This window comes from Bos javanicus, chromosome 12, assembly GCF_032452875.1.
Source record: "Bos javanicus breed banteng chromosome 12, ARS-OSU_banteng_1.0, whole genome shotgun sequence".
NCBI lineage: Eukaryota > Metazoa > Chordata > Mammalia > Artiodactyla > Bovidae > Bos > Bos javanicus.
The window spans coordinates 84462724-84479855 of NC_083879.1; the positions used below are offsets into that span (position 1 = coordinate 84462724).

The 17132-nt window shown below is 44.7% G+C and overlaps 1 protein-coding gene across 3 annotated transcripts in view; it reads left to right on the forward strand.

Annotated features, from left to right (window-relative positions):
- MYO16 (myosin XVI) overlaps positions 1 to 17132 on the forward strand; it is a 517433-nt gene that overhangs the window by 292726 nt on the left and 207575 nt on the right. The gene's annotated exons all lie outside the window — the stretch shown is intronic.

Below are 17132 nucleotides of genomic sequence, written 5' to 3' on the forward strand. Positions count from 1 at the left end.
GATAAGTAAAAACAGAAAAATGAATTGACCATTTCTATAGGTGCCAAAAAGATTGTACATTCAAGTCCGAAATCCTTTTTTTTTTTTTTTAATTATAAGTAAAAGGAGTCTTTCCTAAGAAAAAAGAATATAATCCCAAGGCCTAGGTACGCATCATGTTTATTTGTGAAAATGATTCGGGCTCTTTATCGCATTGATCCAAAAGTTGTCATAATTGTGATAAGGGAAGAAAATAAAAAGGAATAAACATTATCAAGGATAAGACACAATTACTATTGTTTACAAGTAAAATGAAAGTTTACCTAGAAAATTCAGTTAATTTATGGCACAGTATTTCCACTAACAAGTCCATTCTGAAGATCAGCCCCGGGATTTCTTTGGAAGGAATGATGCTAAAGATGAAACTCCAGTACTTTGGCCACCTCATGCGAAGAGTTGACTCATTGGAAAAGACTCTGATGCTGGGAGGGATTGGGGGCAGGAGGAGAAGGGGATGACAGAGGATGAGATGGCTGGATGGCATCACTGACTCGATGGACGTGAGTCTGAGTGAACTCCGGGAGTTGGTGATGGACAGGGAGGCCTGGCGTGCTGATTCATGGGGTCACAAAGAGTTGGACACGACTGAGCGACTGAACTGAACTGAACTGAATTTCCACTAATAATACATTTCAGTAGTGTTTTGAGTTACAAAACAAACATATGCAAAAATGAAAAGGTCATATATGTACCAGCCGTAACCACTTAGGTAACACAGACGACCAGAGGTAGTTCTTCTAACAGTACTGCTGAAGTATAAAATCTATGTGAATAAGAAAGACCTAGTAAATAAAATGCAGACCTGAGAACAGAGACTTGTGACTCGTAGGGCTCCAACTGTGAACACACCCACACACATACACTCTTAAATGCACTCACACGTGTACACACTCCTCCTCGTCTGAGCAGATCTGAGCATCTCTGTTTTTACCTGTCTTGTGTACTGAAATCCCTTAAGATTCATATTCAAAGTTTTCATGATGGAAAAAAATTCTGAAATCATTTCTCTACAGCATTCTGCTCTGCCTAAGAGTCACGTGCACACATCTCCATCTAGTCCTGACCAAGCTGTTCTGTCCTCTGGTGGCAATTCTGTCCTCTGGTGGCAAGATTCGGTTGAGTGGGTTCCGTGGATGAACAAGTGAAGGAGTGTATTAACCAGCGTCTGAATGAATGAAAGGGTGGGTGAATGAATGAAGGAGTGAGTGAGTGAGTGAATGAGTGGATGAATCAAAGCCTTCATGCTCTTCCTTCTTCACAGAAAACACCCTCATTCTAAAAGTTCGTCTCAAGTACTTCCATCCTTTGACGCTTTGCCTGACTCCTTCCAAGGTCCTTCATGATGACAAGGACCACGTGTATTCTCTTGTTCCTAAACTCCAGTATGTCCTGGTTCATCTCTGCCGTGGAGCTCGTCACGGGGTTGTATATATTGTGTGACTGCATCGCTGTCTTTGCCGAAGAAGCAAGCATTCTAAGACTTGGGAGCCTGACTTAAGCAGCTTAATGCCTCCGGGTCCTGGCACCATCGTGAGTGCAAAATAGGTGTGCGATCAAACGGATAAAAAAACAAACATTGTTATGTGTGTGTGTGCTGGTGTGTACGGAGATTTCTGATTTTATACCACTGATTCTAGATATAAGTTTCGTTTTGTTTATTCTGCTCGAGACTTTGATTTGCAAATCATCAGAGGCGTATATTTTCCCAAGTTTGAAACATTCTTGGCCAGCATCTCTGTGAATGACCCCCCCCCCCCCCCACTGCTCTCTGGAACTCCTGTTAGATCCATGCTGCTCTTTCTCATTTCCTCTCTCTTTCCCTGACTTCTTTTATGTTTTCCATCTCTGTATCTATCTGTGCTTCATTCTAGTAACTTTGCAGTGCTTTCTCATGGTTTACATGTTCCTTTGGAGCCGTTATTAATTGGATGTTTAAGGCACACCGTGTGTTTTAACTTCAATGTCTTTTCCCTGTTTCTAAGAGTTGTACTTTGCTCTCTCAAATCTGCGTTGTCTTGAATGCTGCTTCTTGTCTCATGTTTCCAGTTCTTTTATTTGTTTCCGACATGCTTGTTTCACTGTCTGTAACCAATCACTGTGTTATCTGAAGCTCTCAAGCTTCTAGTATTGCTGTTTACTGCATCTGCTGACAGCCGCTCAGGGAAGCTTATGTCTCCTGATGTTTGTCCTTTGGGGTGTGACTCGGTGTGACTTGGTGTCCCTTGGTGGCCAGGCTGGGAGAGTCCCAGGTCAAGGGTTGGCTCCCTAGAACAGCAGTCCCCAGCCTCCAGGATCTAATGCCAGCTGCTCTGAGGTGGAGCCAATGTAATAATGACAGAAATAAAGCTCACAGTAAATGTGAAGAATCGGACACGACTGAGCTACTGAACTGAATGAACTGAATAAATGTGATGAGCTTGAGTCATCCCCAGTCCCCACCGCCCCCCACCCCTGGCCAATCTGTGGGAGAAATAGTGTTGCAGGAAAGCAGGTCTTTCCCAGATGGCAAAACCTTGTGGGCCACTGCAGGTTAGAGAGTGTCTCTGGCTTTGGTCAACGCTCAGGGTCTTTTAAGACCCAGGACCATTCTAATGCTAATTCCTTAGTTAAAATGTCCTAAGGGCACCTGTAGCCTGCATGTAAACCCCTGAAACCAAGAAGGATCTGGCTGCGGTTGTGACTTCTGTAGAGTGCCCTTTGCCCTCCCAGAATCCACCCAGATGTGTTTCCGTGTTGCTTGTCTGTGTCTATGGACGAGTTTTGTTTTTATGGTGTTTGTTCCATTGAGGTAGCAGCCTTTGGGTTGTCTGGCTTTGTGTGACATCTAGGGCCAAAACCACGTTCTCCTTCCCACGTGGACCTCAGCCCCCTGGTTAACAGAAGAAACCAAAGTGCCTGTGAACGCTGAGGCTCAGGCCACAGCTGCCTCTGGGGAGCCGAGGAGCCGCTCCTTACTCAGGTTTCAGTTTGGTCCTCACGGTCCCAGACGTGCACTTAGAGATGCTCTTCACTGCTGATATATTCAGGTTGGTACGAAAGCAGTTGTGGTTGGATTTTAAATCATTATAACTCAGCTTAAGCACGTCTTTATTAATCAAAATAGGAACCATTACAGTGAACTTATTTTTACCAACAACAAATGTTTGCTTATTCCTGTAGCATAAAAATCTGTCCTTTGGGATTTGGCGAACTCTTGGAAAGCACTTCCTGCCTCCTGCTGGTCGTGGAGCCATTTTCCCTGCAAAAAGTTGTTGAGATGCTCAAAGAACCGGTATTCGGTTGGCGAGAGGTCAGGTGAAGATGGCGGACGAGGCAAAGCTTTTTAGCCCAGTCTGTGCAACTTTTGAAGCGCTGACTGTGCTGCATGCAGCCAGGCGTTGTCTCGGAGGAGAATTGGGCCCTTTCTGTTGACCAGTGCCAGCGTTGAGGTTTTCCATGCATCTCTTCGATTTGCTGAGCATACTTCTCAGATGTAACGGATTCATTACAATTCAGAAAAGTAGTGGCTCAGACTGGCAGCAGACCCCCAAACAGTGACCATGACCATTTTGGGGTGCAAGTTTGGCTTTTGGAAGTGCTTTGGAGCTTCTTCTCTGTCCACCCACTGAGCTGGCCATCACCAGGTTGTCATATAAAATCCACTTTTCATTGCACGTGACAATCAGATCGAGAAATGGTTCGCTGTTGTAACGTAAGATAAGAGATGACACTTCAAAATGACAGCTTTTTAAATTTTCAGTCAGCTCCTGAGACACCCACTAATCAAGCTTTTTCTCTTTTCCAATTTGTTTCAAGTGCCAAGACCATAGAGTGGTCGACAGTGAGTTCTTGGGCAGCTTCTCGTGTAGCTGTAAGAGGACCAGCTTTGATGATGCTCTCAGCTGGCCGTTGTTAACTTCTGACGGCTGGCCACCATGCCCCGCATCTTCAAGGCTCTCCTCTCCTTTGCAAACCCCATCGCATTGTACGTTCATTAGCAGTTCCCAGGCCAAATGCGTTCTTGATGTAGTGAGTTGTCTCCGCTGCTTAACAACCCATTTTGAACTCGAATAAAAAAACTCATTTGAATTTGCTATTTGTCTAACATCGTTTCTATAGTCTAAAATAAATATAAAATAAACAAGTGATAAGTCATTACCAGAAAAACAGTAAAGTGAGAAATGTGCATTAAAATGACATATAACACAGCCACATTTATTTAAGAATATATTCTATTATCAAATGGCAAAGTTCAACAGTGCAAAATTGCAGTTTCTTTCACACCAACCTAAAATATGGCCTTTTTGGAGGGATGAAGGGACTCTTCCTTCACTACAAATCTAGAGTGAATAGTGGCTTTAGGTTAAGACTTATGAGCAATCTATGTATGTAGACTGGATCGTGCTGACGTTGTGTGTGTGTGTGTGTGTGTGACTGGACGCATGTTTATATGCACCCAAGAAATGCATATTACTAAATTTGATTGTAGCTAAATATTTGGACAGATTCTAAACATTTCTGTGCTTATTTGGGGAATATTGTTAGAGCCAGCTAGTCCAGAGCTTTAGCTTTTAGGCAGATTAATCCAACTCTTTCAAGACAAGTGCTACAAACATCAATGTCAATAGAAGCCTCTGGGTGGCGTGACACAATAGTGACCCCATGCTGATGTTGACAAGTGGTTGGGTCACGCATAATATGGCACGTGTGTACGTGTGTCCGGGTACAGAAGAGCGTGTCTTGGAATACTGCACTGTCCCACCTGTTTAAATATTTCACAGTAAACAGAACATCCTGCAGTGGCGACGGATCTATTTCTCAATCATCTCTTACGTCCAGTGCGCTGGCTTCGTAAAATCACCCACACGTCGTACCTGTAAACCCTCACCAGGAAATCATTGCTTGCTGATAACCTTTGCAAAGTGCATTCGTAATAAAAAGAGACCCTGAACACTCAAAATGCACACATTTCCATGTGACTGAGGTGTACAAGAGACTGAGGTATACTGGGTAGAAATCTGATATCGTATCAAGGTGTTCTTCACAGTGAATTCTTTAAAAATGAAATAAACTCAAGTATTTTGATCTGTAGGGGCTTCCCAGGTGGCGCTAGTGGTAAAGAACCCACCTGCCAAGGCAGGAGACCTGAGAGATTCCAGTTCCGTCTCTGTGTCGGGAAGATCCCCTGGAGGGGGCACGGCGACCCACTCCAGTACTCTTGCCTGGAGGATCCCATGGACAGAGGAGCCTGGTGGGCTGTGGTCCATGGGATTGCAAAGAGTCAGGCACGACTGAAGCGACTTAGCACACATGCACGCACATTTTGACCTGCGTTACACAGAAGAGAGTGTTTCCTTAATGTTCCCAGGAAGGATCACTGGCTGTGTGTTCTCCCAGCCTCAAGCCCCCTCCCAGGATGCAGGACTGTCCTGGGGCCTCAGTGGGAGCCATGGCTGGAGATGCTTGGCACAGACACAGCTTCCGCAGAGGATGGGCTCTGTGCCGGGCTGGGCTGGGCTGGGGTCTGCTGCAGGAGTGGTTCTGCATGATCTGTAGGAGTGAACCCATCTCAGGAATGCGGCAGCCAGAATGGGAGGTCACTGGAGGTCAGTGGCAGGAGACGGGACCTCAAGATAGACAGACAGGGGCCCCCTGCCCCTCCATCTTTGAAAAGCTCCTACTGAGAACTCTATCCCATGTTCAGAAGACGCCCTTGGAAAGAGTAAGCCGCAGATACACTCGAAGGGGCCAGAAAATGGACAGCCATGCGCATTTGCCCTCTTATTTTCTTTAAAAATGTCTCCCAAACATTGATTGAATTGAAATGCCCCTTCCTGTAGATATTGGTATGAAAAGCTCACTGTGGCCACCAAAGTTCTAACTAATTCAAAATTAGCATAACATGTTTTACTGCTCTGGGTACTACAAACATATTTTCTTCCTTGTCTCAGAGCAAATTAATTTTGTTCAACTAACGTTGAATTTTCCTTCGTATCTCGAAGTCAGTTTAATTATGCATAAATGCAGTAATCTGTTTTGTGTACTAACTGGCAGAAATAGACTGTGTTTTGAATCCGTAAAATAATCAATTCCTCACTTTCAAGGAATACCAGCATGGCTAAGAGGCCTGTATTTCATGAAAAGTGCTTTGTTTTACCTCATCTTTGATTAGAGTTTTTTTTTGTTTTGTTTTTAATCCTTTCATTATTGTTTCAAACAGTAACTCTATTATTTGACAATTTTTCTTTGTCTTACATCATAGAATTACAAGCACATTTCCTCTAAGTATCTGTTTTAGTTCGAAGTTCAATTCCCTTAGACGAGGGATTTTTTTTTTTTTTTATGTTTGAAGAACCCCCAAGATTATAAAGCCTCTTAGACAGTAGGCTGAGAAGGGCATTTACAGAATTGTTAACATTTGATCCTGTTGCTAATTGAAGTGCACACTGAGAGCTTTTGATCAAACCGATTGTTGATTGAAACATGAAGGAGTATTTCAGGATTCAGAACACCAAAATGTTCACCTTTTCAAATATTGGCTTGCCTCTCAGACTTGGCGGTTTACTCACTAAGTCCTGTCCAACTCTTGTGACCCCATGGACTGTAGCCCGCCAGGCTCCTCTGTCCATGGGATTCTCCAGGCAAGAATACTGGAGTGGGTTGCCATTGCCTTCTCCAGGGGATCTTCCCCTCCCAGGGATGGAACCCATGTCTGCTGCGTCTCCTCCATTGGCAGGTGGGTTCTTTACCAGTGAGCCACCTGGGAAGCCTAAGAAAGCGTGACTGGCATTAAATCAGACACCTGAAGATAACAGAATAAACTGATGCATAAACAAAGCTCAGATTATTTGCTGTGATGATAAAAATGGTCATCTAGTGAAAGAAATGAAATTTTGGCCCCCAAAAGAAAAAGTACACGAACATTTTTATAAGCACCCATTGTCTGAGCATAAGCACTGCACTTTAGCATCAGATGTTGGGCAAATTAAATTATGGTTGATAAAATGTTGCCTTTAAATTTCTGCTTTAGCTACTCGAATATTATTTACAAGGCTCACATCGCAATATATGGAGGCTGCTGAAATGCAGTGTAACTTAGTAACATATCATTAAACTTCACAGCAATTTCCTGAACTAGGTCATTATAAGGATGCAGTGCACTTGTTTAAATGTAGCATCATCAACATTGTAAATGTCCTACTTTATCTGACCTTTTCAAATGGATCTTGATTTCTCTTTGGCTGATAGTGTGATTGATTCCATTTAGTGGAAGCTTTTCAATTTCAGCAGGAAGAGATTTCTTATCTGAAAACGGAGATTAGTGGGAAGTGAGAAGGAAATTTAGAGCTGTGAGCAAATCAGCTGATTAAGGTTAGAAGCCAGAGGAAGGAAAACAAAGCGCAGAACAGATGAAACATTAATGCTAGATATTTTTTCTTTGTACTCCACCTCCTCTGTTACCGCTGTGCTTGGGACAGGAACATCACTCCTGGAGAGGAGAGGAAAAAGAGAAAGAAAAAAGAAAGACCGAAAGAGGCCATGCCACCTGATTTTCAAATAAAGCTTTCCTAAAATCATCACTGCAGGGAAATAGGCAGTGATCACCCTCATTTTTTTTTTTAATAATGACAGCTATGGTTTTTAACTTTTATTAGTTAATTTGTGTAAGTTAATCCTCTTGTTCTTTAGTCACTAAGTTGTGTCTGACTCTTACAATCCCATGGACTGCAGCCTGCCAGGCTGCCCTATCCATGGACTCTCCCAGGCAAGAAATACTAGAGTGGGTTGCCATGTCCTTCTCCAGGGATCTTCCTGACCCGGGATTGAGCTCGCATCTCCTGCATTGGCAGGCTGATTCTTTACCGCTGAGCCACCTGGGAAACCATAATTTAATTCTGCCTTACCGTACACTGCCCCCCCCCCGGCCCCTCAATTTTAAGATGTATGTCTTCTAACAAATCAGAAGGGAATACCTACTGATTTAAATCTTCCTAGTTTTAGAGCCTTTTATTTTCAACAAAATTTGAGCGTTAAGGTTAACTCTTTGAAGGGTTAACTCTCTTTATATTTCACACCTGAAATATAAATACTAAAGTTGTTAGAAGCAGCAGATTGGGCAGAAAGAAGATACCAGAGAATGTTTATAATGTTTCTAGAATGTTTAAAGGAGAAGGCAATGGCACCCCACTCCAGTACTCTTGCCTGGAAAATCCCACGGACGGAGGAGCCTGCTAGGCTGCAGTCCATGGGGTCACTAAGAGTCGGACATGACTGAGCCACTTCACTTTCACTTTTCACTTTCATGCATTGGAGAAGGAAATGGCAACCCACTCCAGTGTTCTTGCCTGGAGAATCCCAGGGATGGGGGAGCCTGGTGGGCTGCTGTCTATGGGGTCGCACAAAGTCGGACACGACTGAAGTGACTTAGCAGCAGCAACAGCAGCAGAATGTTTAAAGAATCCACAGTACCCAAAATCCATTTAAATTTATTTCTAAGGAAATGTGCAGTTTTGTACATATGAAAATTTAAAGTAAATCTGATAAGGAAGGTGTATCTGAGCTTCATCATATTTCTCTTTAAAGTGTTACTTATTAACATTTTCAAGAGTAGAACTGGTTTAGAAAACTATCATTATGTCTACAAAGAATGATACTACAGTGATGGTAGTAGTAATACTTGAAGAGTAATAGTTGAAGACCTGATTGCTGCTAGGTCACAGCATCATTTCATTTCCTCAGCACTGGAGAGGAAAGCTGAAGCAGAATGTTTACTATTGCTCTAGATGGATGAACATATGTAGGCATGGAAAACAGCCATGCCTACTGGCTTTGAAAGTTCCAGCATCCTTCTTTGGAAAAACTAGTTTTGAACTTTTTTTTACTTATTCTACACCTCTCGGCGTAACTGGTGGCTTTTTAGTATTCTTGTGTAACTTCCTGGATTTCTCGTATTGACATATCACAGTTAGGCTATTGCATCTGGAGATAAAGAGATAAAGCACGTCATTCTCACCGTCAGTGTTTTCAGAACTTTTGACTTTCAGTTAATTTTTAAGTGTCAGGGAATAATGGCAGTTAGGCAACATGCCTGGGCCTCTTCTGCAAATGTTCTTTTCTCACATAGATGGATTTTGACCTAGAAACACAGTGCAACATTGGGGAGCTCACAGCGATCACTTGTCTGGACTTACTTGAGCACTTGTTGAACTCAGTTGTTTCGGGAATAGTGTTTTGTTGTTACTAATAAGTAGTTCAAGTTTAGCATTCAGGTGGAAATATTGCAGTAGTTCAGAGAAGTTTTGAACTGAACTGAGAATATGTTAACATTTCATGTTGAGTGCTAAGGACTCAATTCCAATCATTTTTCCTTTAGATGATCTTGGCTCTGATTTTTTAAATTCTGTGTTATAATATTATACTGTATTTTTATATAATGTATTCTTTTATTGAAAATGTGTAGCACATTTGTAATCACAAGGACAGGTTCAACAAAAGTATTTTGCTAGAAAATACTCAAAACTAAGAGCAAAAAAGTACAATAGAATAGTAGGGCTCGGACTAGACATCTCATTCCCCATCCCCTTTTCTAGACATCATTAGGATCAGTTATGAGTTCAGGAGTATTTGTGTGTGTGAACAATTTTATTTAGCTTTTCAATGAGAATTGGTATTTATCAGAAAGAAAAACTGGGATATTTAGTTTAATTTATGAATCTCTCCTGGGATAACCAGTTCTAATATTTCACTTCTGAAATCTTCTAGTTGCACACTTAGCCTTGGGCAAGATTACTTTTTAATGCATTACCTGCATTTTAAGAAGGCATTGTGGTTGAGATTTTCCTGAACTTTATTTTTTAAATCTTCATGAGAGTTACAGACGTAGCATATTTTGACCTTACTCATTTTAACTTCTTTACAAAAATCCCAGCTTGCTGAAAAGGAGAGCCTGGTGTTTCTTATTCAGATGACAGAGACCCGCTAGCATGGACGTTGTTCTGATGCCAGGGCAGTGAGCTTCTGCCCACGGGTGGGTGTCTTTCCGCCTGCTCTGGACATGCACTGTTTTCCAGAAAGGGTGCTATTTGTCTACTTACCTTATCCAGAAAGGCCAGCAAACTGATGAAGTGAGCTCTTTTTCTGTTTAGAAGTGTCCTGTTTTCTCAGTCTCCCCTCCCATCCGCTTTCTCAGTCCTCCCTTCGGCCCTTCCTTGAAGAATTCAAAGCGGATGCATCGCCTCTGATCATGTATGTGCATGTCTGTCTCTCTTACCCGAAGCTCCTTTTCACTAGAACATTTCCCAGAGAAATTCTTCACTGTAGTATCACTGGGGTTTTCTTTGTTTTGTTTTTTTTTCTGATGAAAGAAGGATTGAGTTTTATGGTCTCGATTTCTCTCTTACTTTTGCCAACCTTTAATCAAAGAAAAAAGTGGAGTTTCTGTTCACTGCTTATGTATCAACCAGTTACCTATGGCCTCTCACAGGCATGTTGGAAACCTGCGGGGTATAAACAGAGCCAAGCAGGTGTGTCTGGAAAACCCAAAGACACATGGAAATGTTCAGGTGTGTGTGGAAACAATCTTACAGTCAGTACTGAGTTAGATTTTATAAGAATCTGAATCAGGAACATGGTTGTCATGATCTCTATCCAAAAAGAGTCAAATTGATGACCTATAAGTTGTAGATGTTAAATGAAAACTATTTACTATTTAAGTGTGTTAATGTGTGAATAAAGTGGGGAAGAATACATTTCTTTATGTATATTATATATGTCTGTGTGTGTATGTAATAGACATGTATATGCATGTGTGTGTTTGTGTGTGTATATACACACACATACATATACATACACACACACACATATATATTTGTTGTTTAGTCACTAAGTTGTGTCTGCCTCTTTTGAAACCCCGTGGACTGTAGCCTGCCAGGCTCCTCTGTCCATGGGATTCCCCAGGCAGAAATACTGGAATGGGTTGCCATTTCCTTCACCAGAGGGTCTTCCCAAGCTGGGAATCAAACCCACATCCGCACTGGCATTGGATTCGTTATCGCTGAGCCCAGGGAAGCTCACACATATATACCTGATTGAGTTCACACAGACATGGAGGCTGAGGAGTCCCCAGTGCTGCGAGGGTGAGCTAAAGCCCCAGGAGAGGCAGTGGCTTGAGCTCCAATGCAAAAGAACTCAGGCTCAAGACCCAAGAAAAGCTGGTGTTTCAGATCCGGTCTGTAGAGACGAGAAGATAGTGTCCTGGTTGAAGACAGTGGGGCGAAGAGACCCCTCTTACCTTTGGGAGGGTCAGCCTTTTTGTTCGATGAATCTTCCTGGGCGCATGGGTGTGGCTGGAAGAGAATCTGGGTGGCTGCTCCCAAGCGCAGATGGTCAATGTCACGGTGCCTGGTGGCCAGCTCCTGTGGGGCCCCCAGGAACAGGACAGAGGGAGGGGTTGATGAGCAGAGCAGTGTTGTGGGGAGGCTGGAAAACACGCACGAGGCTGTCATTAGGGGAAAGTTTCAGCTGAGTAGAGAGTTGACATGAGGCCAGTAAGACTTGGGAAGGTTGATCTGATGGGGGACTCGCCTGTACACTCAGGCTCTTCAGTCCAGAGGGACGGCTCCTTGGCATGCTCCCCCTGGTGGGATTCAAAGACTCGCCTGTGGTGGTCTCTTTGCTGACAAAGGTCCTTATAGTCAAAGCTATGGTTTTTACACGGAGAAGGCAATGGCACCCCACTCCAGTACTCTGCCCTGGAGAATCCCATGGACGGAGGAGCCTGGTGGGCTGCAGTCCATGGGGTCGCTCAGAGTCAGACACGACTGAGCGACTTCACTTTCACTTTTCACTTTCATGCATTGGAGAAGGAAATGGCAACCCACTCCAGTGTTCTTGCCTGGAAAATCCCAGGGACGGGGGAGCCTGGTGGGCTGCAGTCCATGGGGTCACACAGAGTCAGACACGACTGAAGCAACTTAGCGGCAGCAGCAGCATGGTTTTTCCACTGGTCATGTATGGATTTGAGAGTTGGACCATAACGAAGACTGAACACCAAAGAATTGATGCTTTTGAACTGTGGTGCTGGAGAAGACCCTTGAGTCTTGAGCAAGGAGATCCAACCAGTCCATCCTAAAGGAGATCAGTCCTGACTATTCATTGGCAGGACTGGTGCTGAAGCTGAGGCTCTAATACTTTGGCCATCTGATGCGAAGAACTGACTGATTGGAGAAGATCATGATGCTGGGAAAGATAGAAGGCAGGAGGAGAAGGGGACGACAGAGGATGAGATGGTTCGAGGGCATCACCGACTCGATGGACATGAGTTTGAGCAAAGTCTGGGAGATGGTGGAGGACAGGGAAGCCTGGCGAGCTGCAGTCTGTGGGGTCGCACAGCTGGACACGACTGAGCGGCTGAACCACAGCAGCCATCAGCGTGGCACTGTCACACAGATAAGCTTGCACAAACACCCGTGCAAGTCCACAGCGGGTCCCAGTGCTGGAATCCCTGCATCAGCAGTAACCATCCCTACACGCTCATGAGCGGGACTGTCACCTTCTGGAACACTTGCAGATGACCGGCGTTCCCATGCAGGTGTCAACCTCAGTCAGGATTTCAAACCCCAGGGTAGGTCTGAGTTATCCTTCACCACAGTGTTGTGGGTATGACCCTACACAAAGCTTTTTGGTGAGATTTCCCGAGGAGGACTTCTGCACCTGCTCAGCCTGGACGGAGCCAGATGAATACAGACGTACCTGCTGCCCCTCCCCACGTGCAGAACCTGAGCTGGTCTGCTGTGACCTGGACTTGGGGGAAGTATGGAGCCCCCCTACTCCACCCAGCAGACTCAGCTCCCCCAGGCCTTGGCGAGTTAAACAGGTTCATAAAGGCCAGACCCTGACCCTGGCTCTGAGCGAAAATGTCCCTTTCTTCCCATTTCACTGAGTCATCCATGTAATCACTGCTGGTCCTCTATGTCTGTGAGGAGGAAAGGACGCCCCTTCCGCTGGCAAGGAGGAGTCCCGTCCAGACAGAGGGCTGGGGACAGAGTGCAGCCTGGGGTTCGACCCCCAGATCCGTGTCCTGGACCCTTTGTGCTGGAGGCAGCTGCTCTGTTCTCGCGTCTCCACCTCTGTGTTCAAGAACTAAACGACTTTATGAGACGCACCAACCGCCCGCACCCCCACCCCCATTGGAAAGATGGTGAGAGTTTAGAGTTTGTCCCACCAGATGTTTTGCAGAAATATTCTGACTGATGAGAAAAATATGGACAAACTATTCCGGGAATGTCACAAGACCCGAAGTCATTCTGAATGCGTAATTTATTAAACGGATTCTGTTCTTCTCCTAGGACCACGGGCAGGGTTTCCTCTCTCCAAACAAAACAGTTTGCGGCTAATAGATTAACATTTTCATTGGGGGAGATTTATGGATCTGAACCTGCGGTTAATTTAAAAAAAAAAATCTTATTCATATTCCATGGAGGGGGGATTTAAAATTGGTTAATACTTTCCAGATTGTTTTAAAACAGTCAAGAAAAGAATTTCCTTTGAGGAGCAGGGTGGGGGTGGGGGAGCAGGAAGGAGCGTGCTGCCATCTTCCTCCGTCAGCTGGTAAACAGGGCTGTCTTTGTTGATGCCGACTGTCTGGTTTGGGCCTTATCTGGTTTCTGCTTACATATTAAACTTCCCCAAGTAGAAGGCAGCTTTGCCCACGGTCAGAAGACATTGTTCTTCTGTTGTTTATGCGGCAGATCAAACACCAGCAAAAAATCGCCGTCTGTGGTCTGTGAGCCCCTGGTGAAGGGGCAGGCACGTGGTTTGAAGGAGGGACCCCCGTTACAGCGTTTCCACTGGAGGCTGCTCTCCCCATGTGTGCTGGGCACTCGTGTGGGCATAGAAGAGCCGTCCCCCGTCTGCTGAACCAAGAGGCCTGATGAGCATGGCCAGGGTGGCTGTTTCTGTTTGTTCTTGTGTTTTTAAATCAAGTCAGTTAATTTTTGAGATGTAATTGACATACAGCTTTGTGTGGTGAGCTTGGGCTTCCCTGGTGGCTCAGGCAGTAAAGAATCTGCCTGCAGGGTAGGAGACCCAGGTCCAATCCCTCGGTCAGGAAAGTCCCCTGGAGGAGGGCATGGCAACCCACTCCGGTATTCTTGCCTGGAAAATCCCATGAACAGAGGAGCCTGGCGGGCTACAGTCCACGGGGCTGCAAAGAGCCAGGCGCGACTGAGACTAACACCGCTGTGCCGGTTGAAGCTGGACAACGTGTTGGTTTGACACATTTATACACTGACATAGGATGTGGCTCTAGTGCTATTTAGCACCTCTGTCACCTCCCGTAATCATCATTTCTTTTTTGTGGGGATAACTATTAAGGTTTAGCAGAACTTTGACGCATATAGTACGCCTTGGTAGACTGATTCACAATGCCGCACATCACGTCTGCAGGACTCATTCACCCGAGTTGCAAGTTCACAGCTGTGCTGTGTCCGGCTGGGCTCTGAGAAGGGAGGTGCAGGTGCCCCGGGGGGTACCACGCCCTTGAACTTCTGCTTCTTTTGCAAAAGGTCATTGTTTGATACTCGGATCAAATCACTGCCGCCTTGAATTCCGTCCCCCTTGTCTCAGCAGTGCCATACCCTGGGGGATTAGCGATTTTAATTTGCCCCTCTACCCATAGGAAGTGTATTCCAGAATCTGTGTCCCTTTATGGCAAAGCAAAAGTTATCAATACACACACACACACCCCCTTCACTCACACACTCACAGGCATATACACACCACAGACACAAGCAAGATTTCTGCCCCACCTTAGAAGATGCGTTCCTGGAATATTGTTCGTTGTCGCGACAGTCAACAGATTGGAACCATGGAACAGTTGATTAGAAATAGCATAAGTCAACATTTCTTGTTACTGGCTTACCTTAAATTTAACTTGTAATGAAAACCTTCAGAGCCGAGTGGGATTTTGTGCCTTTCAGTTTAACACCTAGTCACCTGCTTTGCCATTATTTTTAATGTGAGTGAAAACAAAGTCATTTGTTTCTTTGGTACAGATGTGCTTTTCTCATCCTGATCTTCAAAAATGAGATTTATAAACTTAGTTGTTCAGAATAAATCACCATCATGTTTTGTATAAAAAGCAACAAAGGAGAGGGGAGATACCCAAGGAGCCTACCCCAAACAAACAAAACTCTTTCCTGGAACTAGGAAATGAGTTCATCCAGTCACAGGAGTGTGACTGAAATAGCCATTGCTATATCCCATTAGCGTCCAGGCAGCTAAAGCTCACTGGATCCAAATTCCCCAGTGATTTCCAGGGAACGGCTTTTGAAGACTGAGTGAGCTAGAGGGCTGCAGGGTGTGTGATCAGCTCACAGACAGTCTTCTGATTGGTTGGTGGTGAAGTGATCAAGAGCCAATGTCATCAACCTTCTGGTTTCAACCTGTCTGGGGTCTATATATAGAATAGAATATAGTTGTTGAGGGGAAAATATAGTTTACTTCTCCCAACTGGTGGGCGTTTCAGTATCTGCAAAACAGCTCAAGGACATGGCTAAAGAATAATGTCTATAGCTCTTCAGGAGGAACTAAAGGTCCTTGACTTTGTTTAATCATTAATCATTGTTTAATGATTATTGTGTTCAGTTGCTAAGTCGTGTCCAACTCTTCTCAACCCCCTGGACTGCAGCATGCCAGACTTCCTTGTCCTTCACTATCTGCTGGAGTAGCTCAAACTCATGTCCATCGAGTCAGTGATGCCATCCAGCCATCTCATCCTCTGTCGCCCCCTTCTCCTGCCCCCAATCTTTCCCAGCATCAGAGTCTTTTCCAATGAGTCCATTGTTCACATCAGGTGACCAAAATACTGGAGCTTCAACTCTAGCATCAGTGATCCCAATAATTATTCGGGGTAGATTTCCTTAAAGATTGACTGGTTTGATCTTTGCTGTCCAAGGGCCTCTCCAGAGTCTTCTCCAGCACCACAGTTCGAAGGCATCAGTTCTCTGGCACTCTTTGCATAACGATCAAGCTATTATAATTTTGTCTTACTTGACTGCTTTCCTCTGTTTCTGCATGTTCTCATTTCTCTGATTAAGTTTATTCTTTGGAACGTGGGGAAGATCTAGGGAGCTAAACTTGCCCACAAACAAGAGGCAGGTGGAGGTTCAGGGGCGTCTGTCCCCGGAAGGTCCCATGGGGTCCTGCTCAGTTACCAGCTACTCCATTTTGTTCCTGTAATACCATATAGAGTTGAGACACAATCGAATAATCATAAACTATGCTGTGGAATCTTAAAACCTCGTTAAGACTTTGCATTCTGTTTAAAACCCATCCGTGTGTAATAGTAATTCCACGTCTCATTTTCCTTCGCCCACATTTTTAAGCCCAGTTGAAACTTGAGGAAGGTACCTTGTGGTGCTGTTCAGCCTCTCCTCTCCTCCCAGCTCCTCGCAGGAGGGCTGAGAGGCACAGAGGGTGCTGTCCGTCGGCCAGGTGCGGGCTTGGAAATCTTAAACGCGCTTCAGTTCCCTCATATCACAAAGGGGCACGACGATAGCTCTGCTTTTCAGGATCAATCTGAAGACGAATGGAAGTGCTTCTGGAACCTCCAGTGAAGTGTCTGACACGTGTTTTCAGTTCTCAGCACCTTTCCTTTTGAGTCCAGTTCATCAGAGTATTAACCCACCAACTGTTTTTAACACGGCCCAGCCTCCATGTTACTGTCTTCTGCTCTGTGGCGGGACAACACCCGGAGCGTCCCCTGGTCTGTCCACCTTTTGAAAATAAAACAGCAACGGTTCCTGGTTGCACAAATGACACGTTGCTGATGTTTCTGTCTCTGGTCAGACATGTCCGCGTTGCCAAATGCTACTGTTCCGAGTTCTGTATGAGCTAAGACGAGATGATACAAGCAGACTGTTTGAGCTATAAGTATATGGCTTTCAAGACATAAAAGATGCCATGAAAGACCCTGAAGACTGATATTCTAAGATGTGAATACTGGGAATTGTGTGTCAACTAAAAACGATGCACAGCGTGAGCTGTGAGTTATTATTTTGTGCAAAATGAGGACTCCAGTTGGGGAGAGAGCACCACAGCTCGCTCTGAGAGGC